This window comes from Lissotriton helveticus, chromosome 11, assembly GCF_964261635.1.
Source record: "Lissotriton helveticus chromosome 11, aLisHel1.1, whole genome shotgun sequence".
NCBI lineage: Eukaryota > Metazoa > Chordata > Amphibia > Caudata > Salamandridae > Lissotriton > Lissotriton helveticus.
Window position 1 is genome coordinate 860839772 of NC_136072.1, and position 14292 is coordinate 860854063.

Sequence of the window (14292 nt, forward strand, 5' to 3'; positions counted from 1 at the left end):
GTGGGTAACGGCGCCAGAGGAAGCCACTGCTCAGGCCTTGCCTCCTCTAGGCGTGGTAGAGGACTGATGATGTCCGCCTCTGCCTCTGCTCGACCTTCCTCCTCTGTATTGCGGCTTTCCTTGTGGTTTGTTTTGCGACCATTGAGGGGTTTGAACCCTCTGTTGGCCTCCCCGGTTCTTGTTGGTCTTGAAGCGTCGTTTGAACGGCACTTTCTGTTTTTCCAGACCCACTGCCTTTACTGTGTCTAACTCAGTCTTCATACGGGTCATTTCCTGATCGGCATGTTCCCCGAAGAGTGAAGATCCGGAAAAAGGTAGATTGAGGATGCGCTGCTGGGCATCTGGTTTGAGTCCAGTTAAACGCAGCCAAGAGGATCTCCTCGCACATATCCCATGTGAGTAGGCATGTCCTGCTAGAAGGGCGTTATCTGCTGATGAACTAATCATTTGGTTTGCTACCAAACAGCCCTCCGTCACTGTCTCCTCAAAGTCCTTCTGGTCCTCCTTGGGCAATTTCCCTTTGAATCGTTCCATGGAGTCCCATAGGGCTCTATCGTACCTTCCCAGAAGGGCTGATGCACTAGAGACTTTCAGGGATGAAGCTGCTGTGCTGCATACCTTGCGTCCCCAAGAATCTTGCGTCTTGCTGTCTTTGTCAGGAGGAACTGACGAAGAAGGAGCGACTGTGTGATTCTTCTTAGCTGAGGCTACTATAACTGAGTCCGCCGCAGGCTCTCCTTTAACAAAGATATGATCTGAGTCGGCCGGCCTATATTTCTTCTGGATACGTGCCGGTACTGCCCTGATCGTTGCTGGCGTGAGGAAAACCTCTTTGATTGGGTCCATTATCCCTGAAACCAATGGGAGTAAAGGCCGTGTATATGATTTGTGATGAAGAGTCTCAAAAATCACAGTAGTGGACACCTCTGGAGTAGCCATCTCTATATTAAGTTTGTGAGCACCCCTTTGCAAGACGTCCAGATACGTGTTGACGTCGTCAAGCGGGGAAGCTCTTGAGCGAGGGCTGTCTGCCAGCGTTGGAGAGTAATCCCCTTTAGAAGATCTAGATGAAGATGAAGAGGAGGATGATGGAGTTCTTCTTCTCCTGTGGTGAGAATGCTCCTTCCTCACTGGAGATCTCCTAGGTCGTTCCTCCCTTCGAGGAGAACGTGATTTCCTCTGATGCACTGGAGATCTCGATCTCTCAGTCCGTACCTCCTTTCTCGGTGTTCGAGATCTGGGTTGTTCCCTCCTTGGTGATCGGGAGACCATGGGGGTATGCGACCTGTCCGCTCTTCTCTCTCGTGAGCGTGATCGGTGAATGGTAGGACTCTGTCCATCTGCCTCTTCTGCCAGCTGCTGAAGAGGGGACCTGTGGACTGGACTCAAGTACCTTTGTAGTCTCTCTGTTGCTCCAGAATCCTTCCATTTACTCAACGGACCATACCATCTTGGTGAGAGTCTTGCCTGTGTGACGTACCGCCGCTGGGTACTCTTTTGCACAGGACTCCTACTCCTAGAAGAGGACCTCGATGAACCAGAGGCCCTTAAGGAGGAATGGTGAGAAGCAGATTGTGTCACTAGGACTGTAGAAGGCACTGAAGGAGATCTCCTTCTCACCGGTGTTGGAGGACGTCTCAAAAGCCTTTCCCTCGACGTCGAACGTCTCTGCGGCGTCGACGGAGTGATAACCTTCGACGTTGAATGTTTCGGCGTTGACCTGTGGTCCCTCGACGTCGATCGGCGATGATGAGCCGACGACGGAGTCTTCTCCCTTGACGTCGAACGGCGTCGTTCTGCCTTCGACGGAGGTCTCGACGTCGAACGGCGTTGTCCTGCCGTCGACGGAGGTCTCGACGTCGAACGGCGTTGACCTGCCGTCGACGGAGGTCTCGACGTCGACCGACCTTGGTCTGTCGGCGACGGAGATGTCAATCGACGTTGTCCTGTCGTCGACGATGCTCTCGACGTTGACCTGACATGCGACGTCGAGCGCCGACGTGCCGTCGATGACGATCCCTTCCTCGACGGCGAGCGTCCGAGGGGGCTCTTACTCCTCGACGCCGAGCGCCTCCGTGGAGACGTCGGCGGAGGTGTCACACTCTTAGAAGCCTGTCGACGTTGAGACGACGGCGGGTGTGATCTGTGCCTCGACGCCGATCGTCGCCTGGTTGACGACGGCGGAGGTGATTCAAATCTTGACGTCGATCTTCTCGTCGACGGCGATCTCGTGGCTTCTCTCGACGCCGATCGTCGCCTAGTTGACGACGGCGGAGCTTTCTTCGTCGTCGGTGAACTTCTCGACGACGACTCCCTCATCGACGCCGGTCCCGACGTCGACTGAGCTTTTTCTCTCGCAATGTCTATCAGATGCCGTTTTTTCAGCGCCGAGCCCGGTGCTGAGGTTGATGGACGCTCTGACTTGCCTTTGGAGGGAGTTCTGGGTCTCTTTGAACTCTTCCTCTCTGTAGATCTTCCTCTCATGGATCTCTGGGCCAGACCAAAGAGCCTGTTCCTCTCTCTGTCTCTAAGAGTCCTGTCAGACAGATTTTTACAATGTGAACAGTCTTTAGGATCATGATCCTCTGGCAAACATAAAATACAGACCTCATGAGAGTCTGTTTTTGCCTTCTTGTGGCCACAAGAAGGGCAATCATCAAATAATGAGGGCATCCTGACAGGAAAACCTCACAAAAAATCGACTGCTAAGCAGCTATTTACTTGACCCTGTTGTTAAAAGTCAAAGTAAATCAAAAAAATGTTCTATAGAAGCTTTTCTGACTGAAAAAGGCAGAAAAGTGTGGAGCTGTGTATCCAGGGTCCTTCCTGAAGGAGCCGGAAAGAACAACTGACCTAACTGTAACCCCTGAGGCATGATGGGAAGCTAGGGGCAGAGGTGCCTTAAAGGCACAGCGTCAGTTTTAGTACATTCAGCTACAGGTTAGCTTTTCAGTCTTTTTAGACTGGGAATTTGCAATGCAGCCTGGGAGCTGTATATGCTTACAGTGTGTTATGAGAATTTTCTACTGTTTTCTAAGCATTAAAACAGTTTCTAAACAAGCATTGGTGTTGTTTCTCATGTTTCTAATGCAAAATACACTGTATGGTGGAAATTCTTCACGGCATATTCCAGCTCTATTGTGTTATTGGCTGCAATTGCTTATTTTTATATATATATATATATTTATATATATATGTCTATATATATGTGGGGCACATATAATATATTGTTTCCGGGGTCCCGCGCATGGGCGGGAATATTCTAATGCTTATGACTATTGATGAGGATCCCCTGGAAGAGAACCTGTTGTGCCTAAGTCCCGCATCCACCAGCCACGATGCTGCCAATATGGCGAAGCCTTCATTTACGATAGGACTCGGCTTTGGACTTTATTTCCTAACAGCCTAAGAATCTGCGCACTCTCGCGTCTACAGCAATGACGCTCTCTCACCCAAAGCTTTTAACTCACTCTAAGTTCCCAATCCTGAAACTCTATTAAGAGCTCCTTCCATTTTGAAGTAGTCACCCCACTGGTGACTGATGTATGGAGGAACCCGATGATAAACAAAACGTTGTCAACATCTGAGTGACTACTAATCACACAACCATTCAACGATCGTGATGTGTTGAGATGGTGTGCAGCTTTTGTGTTGCAATATTGAGTACAGTATGTGTCATGGTTGATAGTGAACATAGCAAACTATTTTTTTTATTTTCTCTGTGAAGACTGTGAATGTCACAGGTGCATGCCCCCGCTACCATCCATCTCTGGTCCTAGCATTACAGGCTAATTCTTCCACCTTTTACTTATGGCTTTGAAACTCAGTATGTCATCTGCGTTTGAGTGACAGGAGTAATGCCACCCAGGATTGTGGTTGTCCTGTGGCTTCTCAGTTGTTACACCACCAAAAGAAGAGTCATTCCCCATTCAGCCACCCCAAAAGCCATGACCTTATGTCCTTTTGAATACCAGGCTACATTGGGATTCAAATATCTGCTTCACTATTTGACGGTCCTGTAGTCTACATTAGCCACGCCTGTGGCATGGTCAGGTACTTGGCTTTCCTCCCTGTTCATGAGAGGAAGCCTCTGCATGGGCTCAGCTCCTTGTCTTTATTTCTGGCTCTTCAGTTGAGATTATTTTCAAGCTAGACGTTGAGAACATCTTTCCAGATATGTTCTGTTTGTGGTGCTTTTTGAAACTCCGTCTGCAGCATCACTTCAAAGGCTTTCCTTTATTGTTATTGAAGCCCTCCCAGCTCTGCTTTCAGTGGCCTGAGGTTAGTGATAACTAGGGAAAGTGAGACTTCTTTGGATTAGGGAGCCCTCTTGGGCCCATGTACTACTTGCTGCACCTATATTCTGGGATTTTGCCTAGCTGTCAAAATTGTGCTGTAACAAATGCCTTTTAGACTACTCCACTATATTGAGATCCTCAATGAATCTTCGTTTCTGAGCAATGTCTTAGGGTTTGGAGCATGAAGAAATGCTTAGGAAATTGTAACAAGATCAGTCTTATGATTATTCTTCTGGGTCTAGTGAGATAAAGGTACTGTGCCATTGGTGTTGGATGTTAACCATACTGCATCAGTTGTTAGAGTAAACCTTGTGCATGTCTACCTGTAGAATGTTACCATTCATGTGAAATGTGTGTAAATGAAAAAAACTGCTTATATTTTAACTTGATGTTAGAGCAGAGAGTAACATTAGTCTTAAATGATGTTCATTGTTAAAAATCTCGTGAGACTGCAGAAATAAGTTGTATGACTGGAAACTGATGTCTCTTGTGTTCCTTCGCCCATGCCTCTAGCCTTTGCCGCTCCTTCCCCATTCTTGGGCATGTTTGGCACAGTCGACTGGGAAGGAGATTAGTGAGTTCTATGGCATTCTTGCAGCAACATTTCGACGTGTGATTTAGTGGTAACTTCCATTTGACAGTGTACAACATGGATAGACGCGCAATCAATATTCCTGGGCTCCTACAATACATTCCTGAGGGCTTTCTGATAAGCGAGCCTCCAGGCAGAGCAGTAGATTGCAGTACCCATGTGCTGCATTCCCCCTCTCCCCGCAAGGTGAAGCACCATCATGTTGACAGTTGTAGAGTGTGATGCCTTCTTTCTCTTTTGTGCTGGGGTTTTGGGTTTCTACAAGCCAGATTCTCCCTTCCCCACCCCTCATCCTGCTGAAACTTGCAGACTAAAGGGCTCATTAGGATGGCGGACGGACTTGCGTCCGTCCGCCACCCTAGAGGAGGAGGGACCGTCCGCAGGGGCTGCGGCGGTCCCTCCAGTGCAATTAGGATGTGACCACCAGGGTGGCGGTCACATCCTCTATCTTTAACATTGCGGCGGGTGCAGCTTCAAGCTGCACCCGCCGCAATGTTAAAAATGCATACATTGCATTTGTAGGCAGAAAGCAGCAGGCACTGCGCGGTGCCTGCCGATTTCTGCATACAAATGCAGGGGGGTACCATAGGTACCCCCCATGTGCACCCCCACCCCCCCTTCACCTAGGGGGCCCGCAACAGGCCCCCGCAGTGAAGTTCCACATGCTTTTCAACGGCGGAAAATCCGCCGCGGAAAAGCATCTTTTCAAGCCCATCCTAATATGGTGGACGGTGTCTGAGAGACACCGCCACCATATTAGAGCTTTTCCGCCGCGGTTGTAAGCCAACCGCGGCGGAAAAGCTGCGGACGGAAATCAGGACCCACCAGCCATCCTAATGTGGCGGTGGGTCTTTGGTGAGTCCGCAGAGGATTTTCCGCATCCTCCGGGCCGGCGGTGGCTTCCGCCGGCCCGGAGGATGCGGAAAATCCTCCATCATAATGAGCCCCAGAGTGTGGTTAGCCTGTCTGGAAGGAAGATGCAAAGAAGCAGAACTGCCTGAAATAAGTCCCAAAACTGCCTGTAGAATTCACCAGCTCTCTCTGGATCCTTAGTATAAAACGAGAGCTGAACCTCTAAATCAGTGTCAGGACTTATGAGTGATCCTCCCCTCAAGCTGTATAGAAAGATCTCTAAACCAGTGCTAGTGTCTCCGACAGCTAGCTTCCCATCCAGGTGAAAGGACATCACTGGGTCCCACTATTCCTGCTGGAAGCCTTGAGGATCTACCCTGGTTGTTGAGGAAAAAGTACTGGGGGTATTTCTACAGAAGACAACCTAAGGGAGAGCCTACAGCAGCTGCCATGAAGAAGAGATGACCGGAAGAGGGACTGAACAAGTGATAACTGCACTGCAAAGCCAACAGGAAGACTTCTGCTACAAATACCCATGGTGAGCCCCTGAATGCGCATGTACATCCCTGCCTGCTCCCAGCTGGGCCGTCTGATTATCTTTCCCTTCGGGCCTGGGAGAACTCCGTGGGGTTGATGGTACAGGCCAAATCTGCACTCACCCAGAAAGGAGAGGCCAGCTGCCCTTAGACCAGCCTGTCACCATACAGATCCCGTATATCTCCATGAGGCATGATGCACTGAAACAATTAAACTGCAAACCACTGTTGCCACTATTTTGCTGCATGGTGCTGTGAAAGTCATCCCTATGAGCTTGGCTCCATTTCACATTACTGCGGCCTTGGGGATTCTGGAGCTTTGGCTCCAGAGACACCTGTGGTCATCCATGGTCTACCACCTCACTTGTTGGCAGAGATCTTCCCCTATCAAGTGACACCAGGGTGGGTTCCTTTCTGTTTGAGCGAAGGGATTTTGTTTTCCCCTGGAACTGCTGCTCCTGGGATTGCGTCTTTTGCTAGCCCAACTGTGACCAGTCTGTGAGAGTAGAAGCTACAAATGACTGGCTGCATTGTACTCAAACTGAGTCACTTGTGCAGTGAAAATAGTACATGTTCCAGCTGATAAATTTATCAGTTAGAGATTTTCAACCTACCGGTAAGGTATAAAGATCGTATATGGTATGCAGCTATTGGCCAAATAATTTCCCTCAGCTTGTACATTGAGTTGGATGAGGTGCCATCCAAACAGGCAGGAACACAGTCATAATAGTGTTTTTTCTTCAGGGCTTGTGTGTGGCTATACTGCACCCAGCTGTGGTTTATGAGCAATTTAAACGGGAATCTCTTACAGTGTATTTGGACACTCAGCCATTACTTGCTACATGGTCTTCAGTTTTATGGTTGTGGGAGGAGTGCATTGAGTTGCAAGGTGCAACGGGTCCTGTTTCTTATGGCTGTAGGTCACGTCTCAGCTGCCCATAGATCTCTAACAATCCATCTAACATAGCTTCAGAGGCCTGCAGGTTCTTTTGGGCTATTTCAAGGTGAAAAGTGTATACCAAGTACATTGGCATGGTTTGCCCCAGTAACAGAAGTGGAGCCATTCTAATAGGAATCATAACATGTGGAAATTGCCATTTGCACCACTGAATGTATCCTTGGTCTGCCCACCCACATATGTGGAGGAGACTGAGCAGTAGCATCATGTTGAGTGTCCTGAATAAAGAAACCAGTGTCAAAATCCACAGCAGGTATAAAGGATCTCAGTGGTACAGTGGCAATTAACTACTACTACAAATAAGTCTTCACATCCTGTAATTAGCACAACGGGTCTGGTAAGATCGCAGTGACTGTTTGGTGTACATTATCTGGTAAATTTAATGCAGCCATGTCTTAGTGAAATGGTCCTAACCAACTAATCTGGACTTATTTTTAACTGGTGAGCTCCCAAAAACCGTTCCACCACCTGGAGAAAATGTTTGCATTTTCAACAGGCACTTGCTGCCTTAGCGGCCTCTAGGGGCGAAAGCGGGGGCCACCAAACTGGGTGCCACTGCTGTGAGCCAGAGTGGAATGCCCCTGCCACCTTACTGATTAGATCTGTCTAGGCATTAGAATCTGTGTAGAAAGCCTGTGGGGTAGCCACAGCAGTGAACAGTGGACATGGGTCTAACTGACCATCTGTGGATTCAGTCATGGAGGCTGGGTTAGTATCAAAATTACTCCAGACCAGCATACGTCCTTGCAAAGTTATATGGTTAAAGATCCCCCCACCCCCAATGTTTGAGTCTGAAAAAAATTCAATTGCACACTAACCTAAAACATAGAAATTGGAAGCCAATAATAACTGAAGCATTAGGCATATTAAAAAAAAGAATATACCTAACATTTTAAAAGAGGAATGGTAGAATCCTGCATTATATTCTCTGCCAATATCTAGAAAGGTATCACAATATTCAATACCTTTCCTCAGGTTAGCAAAGAAGAGCGCAGCGCAAGACTTCCCATATTCGGAATTCACAGGCAAGGCACTCGTAACTCCATCATGTGAAGAGAAGATCTAACCTACCGAGGCATATGTTATTGGACAGACAGGTGGAGCAGGTCCTCATACAGCCACTGTCTCAGACACTCCAGGCATCCAGCAACAATCATTGTCCCACTTGGCGTAGAATTGGCAACCATATTTGGAAGCAACAGAATCAGAAAACAGCTAATTAAATGTATTTTAGTATTAAATATCTTTTATTGAGCATGTCAACACAGAATAATCATCAAACAAACGTGGGCGGTTGCCAAGCAGACCGTTAAAAACTAGGGTTCGAGTACAGTGGAGGGAGTCCAGAACGATACTGCATTTCCAAAAGCAAAATTATACACAGCAAGCCGCCTACAACCCATCATGGGCCGGCCGCCTTTCAAACATTGCCGTACTAGCTGAAGACCGCTCCCGTTCCCTCCATATACCTTCACCTCCGTTCGCCTGTGCGGCTCGGAGCCCGCCCCAGATGCCGTACATCGCTGGTGATCGACACACTCTTCAAACAACAAACCCCACACCCCTCCCCGCACCCAATGAGCCTATCCCTTCCCGTCCCCAACTCTCCCTCTACCCCGTTGAACCCCCCCCAACAGACCCGACCCCCCCGTGCCCCCCCTCACCCTCCCCCTTGGTCCATGGTCACGTTCCTGTTGGTGTTACAACATCGTCTAGCAATCTAGCGGGTGGATTTTGCGCCCTTCCCTTCTTGGTCCGTCTCTGTCAGCCTCAACAATCTTAGGTATCTCGGGCAGGTTACCTCCACGAACTCCGAGGACAGGAGGGCCAGAAACGGCTGCCAAAGTTCAGCATATTTAGCTCCCTCTCCCGATTTATACAGCGAAAGCCTTTCCATACCCAGGACCATCCACAGTCGATAGAGCCAGCCCTGGTGCGTGGGAGTAAGAGCCGAGCGCCAATGTGCTAGGATATTTTGTAGTGCCGAGCCTATCGCTATGGCCATCAAGCGTCCCCGTCTTGATCGCAAGGGGTAGGTCAGTGCATTGGGGAGCCCCAGAATGACGTATGAGGGGAAGCGTGGAATTTCGGTGTCAAAGTGGGCGTCTACGTCATCCAGTACCTGGCGCCAGTAGTCCTGCACAACTCTACAGTCCCAAAGTATGTGTGTGAGGGTACCCAGTTGTCCGCATCCCCGCCAGCATAAGGGTTCCCTGCTACTGTCCATTTCGTACAGCCGCTCCGGGGTGTAATACCAATAAGTCACTACCTTCGTGAGAGTGTCCGTGAGCCCCATATGGTAGGCTGAGTATCGTGCTCTATAATATATTCCTTCCCACTCCTTGTGTGTGAAGGACCTCCCCAGTTCTCTCTCCCAGCGTGTCCTACTCGCGCTGTAAGTGTACCTGTGTTCGAGAGTGAGCTTTTTGTATAGGTCAGAGATCAGCTGCTTGTCGGACTTGCGCGTAATCAACCAGTATTCGAAATCCGTCAGTCGTCTGTCCGCCTCCGATCTCACCGTCGTACTAAGGGCCCAGTGTCTAACCTGAAAGTAGCGGAGCCTCTCGGATTCTGGGAGGCCGAATTCCTGGCGGAGCTGCGGAAAGGGAACTATTCCTTTGGGGCCGTACACGTGGCAGAGGGAGCGACATCCAGCCGATTTCCAGCATTCGAAGGCCTTCCCATCCATCCCCGGTTGAAAGTCAGGGTTATCAAGGATGGGAGTGAGTGGTGATGGCAAGGTGGTGAGGCCGCGTGCAACCCCAACCCGGTCCCAAATCTCCAGCGGGACTCGGGTGATGAAGGACGCGTAAAGGTTGTGGGGCCTATGGACCTTGTGCATGAACGGGATCTCTTGCAGTGTCCTTCCAGCGACCGCTTGGTCCTGGAACAGCCAGTGCTTCCCTGATTCCCATTGGACCCACTCCGCCAGGAAACGTAGCTGCGCTGCCTGAAAGTATGTGGCTAGGTTCGGAATCCCAATCCCTCCGTGCTCTGGGGCAAGCATCGCTATCTGGGCTTTCAGGCGCGGCTTCTTACCATTCCATATAAATTGTGAGAGCTCCGATTGCATCAACTTGATCCAGCCTTTAGGGGGAGCGAGGGGAATAGTGCGGAAGATGTAAAGTATCTGGGGGAGAACAGTCATTTTGATCGCTGCTACCCTGCCCAGCCACGACAGCGGGTAATGTTTCCACTGTCCCAACTCCCGTCTGACCGTCCGTCGTAGGTGAGTATAGTTCACCTCCACCGTGGTCTGTAAGGAGGGAGCTAGTTTGACACCGAGATACGGAACTGCATCTGTCGCCCACTGCAAGGGGAATTTGTCCTGCAGCTCAGTGCGGGCGTTCGGCGACCGAGACAGATCAAGGGCCACTGACTTTGTCATGTTGACTTTAAAGCCCGACACGCTGCCAAACCTCTCTAGGGCGGCCATGCAGGCAGGAAGAGAGCTCCGGGGCTCAGCAAGAGACAACAAGACATCATCGGCGTAGAGACTTAAGACGTGTTCATCCGCCCCAAATTTAATCCCCTTAACTTCCGGGTCAGTCCGGATTAGCTGTGCCAGCGGCTCCATGTAGAGGGCAAATAATAGAGGGGATAGTGGGCACCCCTGCCTGGTGCCTCTTTCGATCCTGAATCGGGGGGAGGATAGACCATTAACCCGGACCGTGGCTGAAGGGAATTTATAGCAGTTCATCACTCTGGTCTGGAACTTGGGTCCCATTCCAGCCCTCACTAATACCTTCTCAAGGTAGGGCCAGTGCACCCTGTCAAAGGCCTTCTCCGCATCCATGGCTAACATCATATATTCGCCCTGTGTGCGGGATGCTTTCTCAATGAGGTGGAGGGCCCGTTTGGTGTTATCGGAGGTCTGACGTCCCGGAATAAAGCCAGACTGATCCGGCTGAATGAGGTCCCCCATACAAGGGCCCAGTCTGGAGGCGAGGATCCCGGTGTAGAGCTTGAGGTCCAAATTTAGGAGGGAGATGGGCCTGAATGCCCCGCAGTCAGTGTGGTCCTTTCCCGGTTTGGGAATAACCGCAATGGATGCCTCAAGTAGTTCCCCAGGGATTCCCTCCTCCTCCGCGAATGAAGTAAAGAGTCCGGCCAATAGCGGTGCCAGTTGGGCGCAGAAGGTTTTGTAGAAGGACGCCGGGAAACCATCAGGTCCCGGCGCCTTGCCAAGTTTGAGTCGGGGAAATCGCCGAAATAACTTCCTCTATGCGGATATCCTTCTCTAGTCCCTCAGATTGCTCCTGAGTGAGGGCCGGTAACGGGATCGACTCCAGGAAGGCCATTTCCGCCTCCGGGTCGGGTGGGGCCGCCTCATATAGAGTAGCATAGAAGTCGCTAAAAGCACCTGATATCGCCCGATCTCCGGTGACACAGGCGCCATCTTTCCCCTTCAGTTCCCCGACCTCCCGTTTCTGGGTGATCGTGCGTAGCTTATGCGCCAGCAGCCGCCCGCATCTGTCTCCACCTGTGTAGTATGCATGCTTCAGCCTCAAAGCTGCATACTCTGCCCTGTCCATGTCTAGCGCCGCCAGCTGCTGGCAAGCAGCCTTCAATTGGCGCCAAATCCTCGGGGCCCCTGTCCTCCTGTGGATTTGTTCTAGTTCCCTTGTCTTCTGGGTTAGCTCATCCCTCTTGACCTGACGTTCTATGTTCTCCGCAGATGAGATCGAGATAAACTCTCCCCGCAATACGGCTTTGAGCGCAGCCCACTGAGTGGCTAGCGTGGTGTCCCCGTTACTGTTATGCGACAAATAGTCCTTTACGGCTCCTTGAATCCTGGAGACTGCCTCTTTTTTGGAGAGCAGCGAGTCCCGTAGTCGCCACACCCTGCCCGCCCGTCGGCCCAGCGAGAGAGACCATGACTGGGGCGTGATCTGAGAGGGCCGCTGTACCGATCTCTGCACTGGTGATGAGCGACTGCGCAGCTGTGGAGACAAGCAGGTAATCTAGTCGCGCATATGTTCTGTGTGCCGCTGAGAAATGTGTGTAGTCAGTCTCACCTGGATGGAGCTCGCGCCATATGTCCACCAGCCCCAGTTCCTTCAGTCGGGCCAGACCCGCTGCCGATAAAGCACCCACCTGACTAGAGCGCTGACAGGACCGATCCCGTAAGTTGTCAAAAACCAAGTTCAAATCCCCACCCAACAGGAGGTGACGGTCTATGGTATCAGTGGCCTCCGTGAGCGCATTGTGCAGAAACTTTTCCTGGCCTTCATTGGGCCCGTAGATCGAGCCAATCGTGTATGTCAGATCTCCTAATGCAAACCTGTAAACCAGCAGTCTTCCCTTGATTTCCGCTATCTTACCCAGCACCTTTCCCTTAAATGTGCGTGCCACCAGGATTGCCACCCCCGCCTTTTTCTCCGTGCAGGAGGAAAAGAATTGCAAAGGAAACTTGCTGGATTGGAGGCGGTGGCAGTCTCTTGCAAGAAGGCGCGTCTCCTGTAGGAGGCAGATATCTGCCTTGAACTGCTCTAAGAGCAAGATGACTGCTTTGCGTTTCACAGGATTATTCAGCCCCCTCACGTTCAGAGTAAGAATCACTAAATCGACTGGAGACATTCAAGGAAAGAAGTCCGACAAGTAGCTATTACAGTAGCAACCACAGTGCCCCATCCGGGAGACCAACCCTCCTCCTCCCACCTCCACCATCCCCCCCCCGGGGAAGCAGACACACCACACCACCATTGGACCATGAACCACATTCCCACCCCATCTCCCACCCACCACCCCGCTCCAAAAAACTCACCCCAACTCAAACTCGCCCCCGCCCCCCAACTGCAAATTGTCATTGTCTCTCATCCAAGGATGAATAGGAAGAAAAGGAAAAGTAAGATAGTCTTACTAGTCTGTTCGGGAGCATCCTCCCGCCAACGGCCATGCGGCCCGTACGTACAGCCAGATCACCAGGAGTCGTTGAAGCTCTCACCCCGTGGGGCCGGTGCTGTTGTCTGTAGCCACTGCCTCCACCGCAGCGCGTTGTCCCGCCTCGATCTCCGTCGCCGGCGGCTTCTTGACTCGCCTCCTCCTGCGCTGTTGAGTCCATTGCGGCCTTTTCCCCTCCGTCTCCGGAGCAGATCCTTGGGTCCCCGCATCGTCTGTAGGTGCTTCTATACCCAGCAAAGTGCAGGCCTCAGAGACTGATCGGAGTTGGTGTTGCTTGTTGCCCACTTTGAAGATTAGGCGGAAGGGGTGGCCCCAGCTGTACGGAATGTTATTTTGCTGCAGGTGGGTTGTAACCGGCTTGAAAAGTCTCCGCTTGTGCAGTGTAAGCGCCGCCAAGTCTTGAAAAAGCAGCGGAGACGTGCCCTGGAACGAGATTGGGTGATTCCGGCGCGCTTTCTGCAGTATCTCCTCCTTGGTGCGGTAGTCCTGAACACACACCAGTATGTCTGGGGGGGGCGCCGTTGCTGCGCGGGACGGGACGGTCCTATGGGCCCTGTCTAGCTGTAGAGGGGATTCTAGTGGCCTCTCCAGGACATGATTAAAGAGCTCTCTGGCATATTGAAACACGTCCTGAGTGGCGTCTGACGTGGCCACATTACGAATCCGGATGTTATGGCGTCTAGAGCGGTTTTCCAAATCTTCCAGGTGAAGTTGTAGGTCGACGTGTTGATCGTGCAGTCGGATAATTTCCTGTTGTTGGGTGGAAAGTTCTACCTCCCGTTCGTCGCTCTTGGCCTCCAGGTCTGCCACTCTTTCCCCTATGCCATCCATCTCGCGCCGCACTTCTCGAATTTCGCTGGTGAATTCCGTTTTAAAGGTCTGGATATCATCGCGCAGAGAAGCGAAGAGGGACTCCAGAAAGGCCTTCGTTATGGGCTCTGCTCCAGCGTCCGAGGCCTGCTCCACTGTCTTCAAGGCCGGAGCCGTTGCCCATTAAATGTATTTTATAAGAATGTTTAAAGACTTTCACTCTATATACGGTTCTGAAAACCTGCATGTGACACTTCAGTATTTTGCATTTCCTTCGGTGAAGAACAAGTTGGTGACTTTAATCGTCTAAAGGTTGTTGTTTAAAGGTTCAGTCTAAGGCAG